Source organism: Lactuca sativa, chromosome 9 (genome assembly GCF_002870075.4).
Source record: "Lactuca sativa cultivar Salinas chromosome 9, Lsat_Salinas_v11, whole genome shotgun sequence".
Classification (NCBI taxonomy): Eukaryota; Viridiplantae; Streptophyta; class Magnoliopsida; order Asterales; family Asteraceae; genus Lactuca; species Lactuca sativa.
This window is the reverse complement of record NC_056631.2, coordinates 25,996,402-26,004,468: the sequence shown is the minus strand read 5'-3', so window position 1 is coordinate 26,004,468 and position 8,067 is coordinate 25,996,402. Positions and strand designations below refer to the sequence as shown.

Sequence of the window (8,067 nt, the reverse complement as noted above, 5' to 3'; positions counted from 1 at the left end):
ATTATACACCTTAATTAATTAATAAAACCATAAGGGTGTGATATGAACTTTTCAAAACATCACTAGGGTTTTAGAATTTAACATTCCTAAATTAAACTTTTAATCAACTTTTAAATTTCAAAACTTGAGGGCAAGTTTTGAAACATTTCAAAAACTTAGGGTTTAGAATTTAAATATACATCAAAATTAAACTTTTAATCAAAATTTAAATTCCAAAACTTGAGGGCAAGTTTTGAAACCTTTTCAAAACATTAGGGTTTCAACTATTTAAATTTCAAAACTAAACCTTTTGAGTTTAAATTTAAACTATAAAACCTAAAAGGGAAATATTGAAACTTTTCATAACACAAGGATCAAATAACAAATAATATAAATTAAACAATTAATTTCATCATTATCTATATTTGACCTAATTTCAATTTCTTGCAAAATAAGTTACCCAATTAATACAAATAATCAATTTTAATCATATAAGGAAGTAAATATTTTATTAATTGATAAATATCTTCAATTAGATCAAGAATATACTCATATATATATATATATATATATATATATATATATATATATATATATATATATATATATATATATCATAAAATCGGATTTATATTGATCTAATATGATAAAGGCAAGTATCTCAAAGATAAACAACAAGAAATCCCGATATTTGCTCTTTCTGACGCTCGAACTCGCCGAGTACCCATATGGACTCGCCGAGTAGGGGCCTACTCGCCGAGTCCACAATGGGACTCGCCGAGTCCATCAGGCAGGGTCACACAAATGAATATTTCAAGCATGAACAAGCATACAAAGCATCAATACAATAGAAACCAATCATGGCTCTGATACCACTGATGGGTTTTGGTCATAAGAACATCCTATGTGCTCATACAAACCCTAATGCTTGAATCTAGGTTTCTCTATTGTACATGCAATTTATCCAAGACTATAAACCCTAATTCTAGCATACAAGTAATCATATTAACATAAGAATGGGTTTAAGATATTACCTTGATTGTTATGTAGCAATAACAATCACAATTCCTTCTTGTATTGACTTTAGAAAGCTTAGAGTCACAAATGTCACTCCTCTAATGGTTCACAAACACCAAGAGCAAGAGGATGAAGAGGAGAGGTAAAGGAGGCTGCCTAAAACGTGTGGAAACCCTAGAGGATTCCTTATCCACGTTTTTGAGGCATAAGGGCACTATATATAGTGAGGCTATTAGGGTTATCTAACAAGGAAACCCTAATTTGGATGCTTAAGCCCTAAGCAACCCGTGGACTCCTTTAATTAAAGGCCTTGGATGATTTCTAATGGGCTTCCCCATAGAATTCATCCACTCCTTAATATAAGGCAATCCATAGCCCAAATTGCAATTATCTTATAATTACAATTCCAGTTCCTTAAGTTTAATTAATCTCTTTTAGTCACAAACTTAATTCTTATTAATTCTTGACTAATATTAATTAAACAATATGATTTCTCCTTTAATATATTATTCTCATAATATATTAATAAATCATATTGAATCCTTTCTCTCCATAATTCATCCTATCAAGTTGCTTTGGTGAAGGCAACCCAAAAGGACCATGCACCATCGGGTCAAGTACATACCAAAATAGTTATGGACTTAGACACTAATCCAACAAGAATGTCTCATTTTTAGTTCACTAATTCATAATTTTAGCCATTTATAGCTTGCAGTAGCTCTTTCCTTGCCAAAGAGCTCACCACCTGATAAACAACAAAAATGGCAAAACAGGCATATTTTGAAAATCAGTTTTTTTTTAATAGGTAAAAAGTTAAATTTCTAAATTAAAAAAAATAGTAAAATAAATCAATGAGTTAAATTTTATAAGTTTTTAAATGCTTGAAATAATAACAAACTCTTATTAAATGGTTGAAACAGAAATATACTTTCACACATGCTCTCAATAAATAAATGAAAAACCAACTTACTTTCACACACACGCAGACAAACTATTGGAATTAACTATTAAAAATTTTTCTTTATGTTGAAAAATAAGTAAATTAACTATTAAAAACTACTATGAAACCTAATGACTATATATGATTCAATCAAAATAAACTTGGGGATCAGACTACTATGAATTTAGGAATAGAATAGAGAATGAGAACTTAGCCGTACAAAGTAAAGGGATAGGTTCAGTCAAATGGTAACCAACATAAGTTCAGCTTCCACCATTGTTTCTATATAGCCTTGAAATCTTCAAGTTAAGCCTCAATTTTTCTGAGCAAGTTTCCCCTTTAACAACAAACATTTATTAAAATCCGTACCAAAAAAGAGAATAGATAAGCAATAATCGGAGGTCAATTTTACAAAGAGAAAATAGATGGGTTGTAGGTGAAACTCAGACTGTTGGTTCTTCAAGCTACACCCCGCACAAACACACAAATTTCATAATCAGAAAATTAATTGAGTAATCATGGTTGAGAAACAGACGATAGAAGCTTTTGAGAGTAAGAGATAGAAATAGGGTTAGGCAAACTGTGGTTTGCAGTTGTTCTTCATCAAGGAATGAGAATCGAGTGACAGAGAGAGTAGATGGTTTTAGGTTCATAACGTGTATCTAATGCTAACCGATCCAACTTACTGTCAAAGAAACACAATAAATGTTTATAATTTATTTACCTCTTTGAAATAGAATGATCAACATCAAGCATCAACATGTATCTATAACTTTGTTCCCCTGTACATCAGATTCATCAATACAAATGAGCAATTAGTTATATTAAGTAACAACGTTTTCCATACCTAATCTGATAATTTACCCTAAAATTAGACAAAAAGACCAATAATAAAAGAAAAGCGATAAAACGTACCTTAATGGCTCTGAGCTAATGAGCATATAAGTTCCATCAAATTGAAGGTCTACCATTTTTCTTGTTCTTCTACCAGTAAACTATTAAAGCATAAAATACATCAGCAACAATTCAATCAAAGCCTAGAACAAATTACAGAAACAGAAATAAAAAATTTATAAGTCTGATAGAATTGAATAAAGGTAAACCTGAAAGAGTGACCAGTATATGGTCTTTATTTGATTGTGCGTATCAATTAACGATGGAAAGGAAAGCATCTACTGGTCTTCACTTGCAAAGTAAACAAAATCCTTACCTCCTACATCTTCAAAAACATTCAAAATATCATTTTTTTAGTTTATTAAAATGGATTCAAACAAAGAAATGAAGATAAACCACGAATTTTACTAAAAAAATTATTTTATACCTCATAAAAAGAATCACAAAAATAACCAAACAACAAAACAAGATGACAGAAAAAACCCCAAAAGAAAACTGATGCAACTTGACAACCCATATTCAAAACCCTTTTTGTTCCCTTTAGGTTCATTTGCATATAGATCTGAAAAGCGTTTATCAAACCTAAAAGAAAACATATATGAGATTTTGAAAGAAAACTAAACACATAAAAACTTATTAAGATGTAGATTTCAAACCGGAGAAAGGGTTTCTTCAAGAAAGTTAGTAGAGAGAGAGAGAGAGAAAGAGAGAGAACAAAGCTTTCTAGCCACAAATATGGTTTGCACCTCCACCCCAACCTCCATTAAGCTCCCAACGTGAAGAAGGCTATGTAGCCAGGTCCCTATAAAACCGCCACAAAGACGGTAAATCTCATATGAGCGTAGATACGAATCCACAAAATTGACACACACACACATATTAGATATATAAAGAGAGACAAACCTTTGTAAGGGCTTAGAAGCAGACTGTCGTCGGTACATTGGGTCTGGATCAGTGGTCCGACTGTGTGTTTGTTGGTGGCGACAATAGTAATGACCAAAAACATGACCCATGATTCGTGCTGGTGGAATACAGATGGTTAAAGTGTAGAGAGAAATCATGGGCTGTCAGCTCCAAAATATCAAGATCCAAGTGAGTTATAAGGATTACAATCGATATAAAGAGTGAGGTTTAGGATGGGGGACAGTTATATAAATGGGGAAGAATATTAACAGAGACAGAAGGTAGAAGCACCACGACAGACGGGGTGGTGAAGGGCGGTGGCGGAAAAGGTGGACTTCCGGGAGGGTCGATCATCTAGTTGAGAGGGAAGAACATTTGGGTGGCCGGTGACATACTTCTGGGTTGTAACGACGGCGTCATGAGGGTGGTGGTAAGGGAGGCTTGCCGCTGAAGATTCAAGAGAGCAAGTAGAGAGACAAAGAGATTTGTGAGAAAAGATGGTATGTAGATGATATTAGGGTTTTCCACGTTTAGACATGGGGAGAAGGTATTTTTCATTATGCTTAATAGATTTATACATAATGTTATAATAGGTGTACCTCTTAATTTTCAAGAAATGGACAATTTGTTTAATAATATATATATATATATATATATATATATATATATATATATATATATATATATATATATATATATATATATATATATATATATATATATATATATATATTAGTTTATAACCCGTGAGAACCACGGTTAGAAAATTAATTAAGTTGTTTTAGTGAAAATTCAAAGTTATTAATCAATTATTTTAAATAAATTATTAATTATGAGATTTTTTAGTTATATAAAACTATAATTATTGATTTTAAATAAATATGTGAAATTATATCACTTTATAATTTGTATTAATTTTATTTTAATGCTATTAATTTAATGTAGATAGAGTGAAAATTTTAAAATTTAAAATAATAATCAATAGGTTAACATGTGGCAAGTATTAATTAATAGACATAATATGGTGACACGTGGCAAAAGAAGAATAAAACATGCATTAATTAAGAGGTTTAATAAGATGACACGTGTCGAAAAGAGAATAAAACTATTCTTTTATTAGAATAGGAATATATATATATATATATATATATATATATATATATATATATATATATATATATATATATATAGAGAGAGAGAGAGAGAGAGAGAGAGAGAGAGAGAGAGAGAGAGAGAGAGAGAGAGAGAGAGAGAGAGAGAGAGAGAGAGAGAGAGAGAGAGAGAGAGAGAGAGAGAGAGAGAGAGAGAGAGAGAGAGAGAGAGAATTATTTGTGAAGAAGTTATATATTCGTGAGAATTCGTGAGAACCCAAACCAAATAAGGGACGCTGGAGTAAAATAATGGAAGGTTAAGATGATCTGTGTTATTTTTTTTAATACTAAAAAAAAAAAAAACAAAAAAACTGGGGTATCACATTTTAGGGGTAACATAATTTACTTCCTCTAACCAGATTGAACACGTGATTCTGGTGAAACCTTATCCTTATACTCTTCTCTCCCCCATTGTTCCCATCTCTTACCATCCGTATTCCACAATCGTCAATGACGAATCAAAGCATCAACAAATCGATGTTGTGTCATGGATGAACAGATCGATGATAATCCCCTAACGCAATCTCAATCGTCTCCACGATCCAGGAAACACTTTTTTGAGGAAGTTGTAATTGTGGATTGAGAGGCTGTTGAAGAATGAAAACTTAAAGGCGAAGGAAGTATCTCCGAATGAAATCACAATCATCTAGTGGTTTTTTGATTATCGTTCATCTCTATCCTCCTTTCTTTGAAATAGGAAAAAAACCAATTGAGCATTGGAATTAATTAAATTGAATCAAGTCTTTCAGGTGGATCAAGGCCCATAAATAACCTCTCATACAATCGATTTCATTTAAGATCAAACACTATATTAGATTGAAGGTGGCGACATCCTAACGAGGTTGAAGAGGATAACACCCACATTAATTTGACGATAATGTTAGGTTGTGTATCCTAAGAACTTAGTAATAGACTTCCATATATAGTTGAATCGTTCTTATGAGGAATACCTTTTCGATATCTTATGCTTCCATTGTCTTCTTTCCAGATCTCTGATTATTTTTAATGGCAGATCATTATCAAAAATGGCGTTAACCAGCAATCAATTCCTTTTATCTTCATTTGTAAAAGTTATCGTCTACGAGGTATGGCTTCTCTATTTAGGTTTTGATATCTGATGATCCATTGACTTCCCTTTTCTTCACTTTCATTCAGCCAAGTGACTGCATCAAAATCCGCTTCTGATTTCATTTATTCGTCTTAATAAGTCGCTCCCTCCTTCCTAGTTTTTGTTTTTTTATGCGAATTCATTTATGTTTATATTGTATTTTTTTAGGAAAAGAAAAGAAGACGTATGAATACATAGTATACCATACCAATGCTTTATAGCTTTATCAAACACTGTTGCCTACTGAATTCTATTAAATTGACAACACAATGACCTTTTTTACTTTTCTTCTTAACAATTGTACTTCACCAAGTCCAGTGAGTGTTTGTGATTACTTTTTACTCTCAAAAGTTTTTTTTTTAAAAGTTTTTTTGAAAAAGCAAAAATCAAAAGTTGTTTCTAAAAATTGTTTGGGTAATATTTTTTGAATTTTGAGTATGATTCAGCTTTAAAAGTTTAAAAGTTATAAAAAGTCACACTTTCATGACTTTTGAAAACCCATTCTTTTCGTCTTTACACAAAGTTATTTTGAAAAGAACTTTTTCATCTTCGAAACATCTTTTTAACTTTTTAGAAAAGTTAAAAGACAAAAATTATTTAAAAAGTATTCCCAAACACCCTACAAAAAGTTAAGCTATAATGATTAATGCAAACCTGTTACTGGAGGCTTAATATTTAACGCCCTAAATACCATAATAAAATTTTCATTTTAAAATAAAATAAACATCCATTTTATAAAAATATAATCAATGTAAAACCATTTGTTCTAATTTAAAATCAGGGTTATAGGAAAAAACAACACTGAATCTCGAATCATAAAAACTGTTGATTTAAGTACCTGAAAACATTAAATCCACAACTATAAGCCCAAAGCTTAGTGAGTTTTCCAAATTACCGCACATAACAAAATAAATCGAACATGTAACGGGTCCAATCAATCCTTAGACTAAAATACCCTGCCCCAATCAGTCATTGGACTGGAATGCGATCATGTAACGGGTCCAATCAGTCCTCAGACTGGAATACACTGGCCCAGTTAGTCATCAGAATGGAATGCCATCGTGTAACTGAAAGATCTAGTATGTTCAAGAGTTATATTAAAATGATATTGCTAAATAAAATATGATCGTAAGAGTCACACTAACAACAACTTGATACAAATGATTACTTATTAGAAATTGTTTTAATAAATATTCAGAAACTCTTATAATAAATTGGGAAAATATTTATTTTAAGGAAATAATTATTTTACAATACAAGGAACACATTATTTCATAAGGTATGAATTAATAATTTATGTACAATTTTTTGGACTAGATAAACCTTTTGTATTTTAGCAAAAGACAGAGTTTATATCTTATAAACTTTGATTTTATAAAATATAAACTATTTGTTTAATCAAAAGCACTTAATGGTTAAGGACTCTTGGTTTAACATTCTACTTTAAACAAGAGAGAGTGCATTGTTTTGAATCACTTCTTGCTTGTAATTGTCGAGCTAAACTCTCCCTTCTCCATCTCTTCTCTAGTTTTGCACTTTGAAGAACTTGTTGCTTGGTTACACTCTCTTGGAACATATATTTGGATATTTGTTCTAGGCTTAAGAGTTAACTTAAGAACTAGCATTCCAATTAAGTTAGATCATTGTTGGTGTCTCAAGGGTTCAACCTCTCTCCATCAACTACCTCGCCTCCCCTGGAGGACCCAAAGTTCATCAAAGATTGTTGTTACGTCTTTCTTCTATGGTTGTGCTTAAATATTTCTATAACTTGTAAGACGATGCTTGATGGGTTGTAAATTGTTTATTAAGTTCGAAATTTATAGTCTTCTGTTTGCCATATTTTTGAGTTTTTGAAAATTATTTTGAACTAAAACTCAACAACGGCATCAAGAGCCACCTTGCAAGCTTGGTTAGATTTTTTGATTTATGGAAATATAAGTTTTTGGAGAATATGGATAACTTGTTTTTGTATAAGACTAAGTTCATACATATTTTCTATGACAATGTTTTAATTGTTATTTTATGTGACAAAAACTTATATGTATTTTTTGTCACTTAAAGTTGTCTTAGAAAAA

General features: G+C 31.1%; 1 long non-coding RNA gene across 1 annotated transcript; it reads left to right on the top strand.

Moving 5' to 3' along the window:
- The first annotated feature begins 5,072 nt into the window (after positions 1–5,072).
- LOC111917971 (uncharacterized) lies at positions 5,073–7,829 on the top strand. Its single transcript, XR_002859070.3, has 2 exons — positions 5,073–5,969; positions 6,040–7,829. It is a non-coding gene; the product is annotated as an uncharacterized LOC111917971 (long non-coding RNA).
- Positions 7,830–8,067: the final 238 nt, after the last annotated feature.